The sequence below is a fragment of the Ailuropoda melanoleuca genome, unplaced genomic scaffold (assembly GCF_002007445.2).
Source record: "Ailuropoda melanoleuca isolate Jingjing unplaced genomic scaffold, ASM200744v2 unplaced-scaffold1229, whole genome shotgun sequence".
NCBI lineage: Eukaryota > Metazoa > Chordata > Mammalia > Carnivora > Ursidae > Ailuropoda > Ailuropoda melanoleuca.
This window is the reverse complement of record NW_023180826.1, coordinates 129,975-131,769: the sequence shown is the minus strand read 5'-3', so window position 1 is coordinate 131,769 and position 1,795 is coordinate 129,975.

Below are 1,795 nucleotides of genomic sequence, written 5' to 3'. Positions count from 1 at the left end.
TCCAGGGAAATATCAACGATCATCATCTCTCATGAGTAAGGGAGCATGAATGAAAATGATCAGGATTTTCGAGGACTGAGAGCCCTTCTTAGTTGTCATAAATCAGAGCGTCCAGGAAAACACCTCCAGCTACAATCAGCCTTTTAACTGGGGACACTGATTCCACATGGGTGTATGGTCCTGGGATGGATCCAGCACTAAGAACCAAGTAACAAAGTGTGAGGATAAAGCTCTTGAGGTCACATCGGCCTTATGGAAGGTGGAACAGGAATCAATGTTCTTTGGTACCGTGAGTGAAACACGACGAACACAGCACTGAGAAACAATATTAGGCAAACAGCCACTTTCAATGACATGTTTGCTTCCTAGGTAAATCCTATCAAAACAGCTGGTGGCAAAGGAATGAAAAGGCCAAAAACTTGCCCGTCAGAAACAACAACATACAGGGACTGTTTAGCACTATCTTCACCCTTCGTGAATGGGGAAACATGAGGGACAGTTGTCACTGAACCTGAAGAGAGTGCCACATAGTGGTCTCTGAGACCACACTCAATCGGCTGAAATATCAACGAAAATCATCTCTCGTGAGTAAGGGAGCTTGAATGAAAAGTTTCAGGATTTTCGAGGACTCAGCACCCTTCTTAGTTGTAATAAACAGAGAGTCCAGGAAAACCCCTCCAGCTAATATCAGACTTTCACTGGGGACCCTGATTCCACATGGGTTTATGGGCCTGGGAAGGATACAGCACTTAGAACCAAGAATCAAAGTGTGAGGATAAAGGCCGTGAAGTCACATTGGCCTTATGGAATGTGGAACAGGAATGAAGGTGCTTTGTTACCGTGAGTGAATCACGACGAACACAGCACTGGTAAACACATTTGGTCAACAGCCGTTTCCAATGAAACGTTTGCTTCCTTGGTAAATCCTATCAAAACTGCTGGTGGCAATGGAACGAAAAGGCAAAAACATGTCAGTCAGAAACAACACCGTACAAGGTCCATCTTAGCACTATCATCACACTTCATGAATAGGGAAACATGAAGGAAATTGTTCGTGGAATCATGACGAGAGTGCCACATAGTGGTCTCTGAGACAGCAAACAATGCAGGGGAATATCAACGAACATCATCTCTCCTGAGTAAGGGAGCATGAAAGAAAAGGTTCAGGATTTTCGAGGACACAGTGCTCTTCTTAGTGTTAATAAAGCAGAGTTCCAGGAAAACACCTCTAGCTAACATCAGCATTTTCATTGAGGACCCTGATTCCACATTGGGTGTATGGGCCTTGGAAGGATCCAGCATTATGAACCAAAAACAAAGTGTGAGTATAAAGGCCTTGAAGTCACATCAGCGTCAAAAAAGGGGGAACAGGAATAAAGGTTCTTTGTTACTGTGAGTGAAACATGATGAACACAGCACTGAGAAAGAGTATTTGGCCAACAGCCTCTTCCAATAAAATGTTTGATTCCTGGGTAAATCCTATCAAAACTGCTGGTGGCAATGGAACGAAAAGGCCAAAAACCTGTCCTTCAGAAACAACACCGTACAGGGACCATCTTAGCACTATCATCAACCTTCGTGTATAGGGAAACATGAGGGTAAGTGGTCATGGAAGCCTGTCGAGAGTGCCACATAGTGGTTCCTGAGACACCACTCAATCAGGGAAATATCAACGAACATCATCTCTCGTGAGTAAGGGAGCATGAATGCATGAATGAAAAGGTTCTGGATTTTCGAGGACTCAGCGCCCTTCTCATTGGTAATAAAGCAGAGCGTCCAGGAAAACACCTCTAGC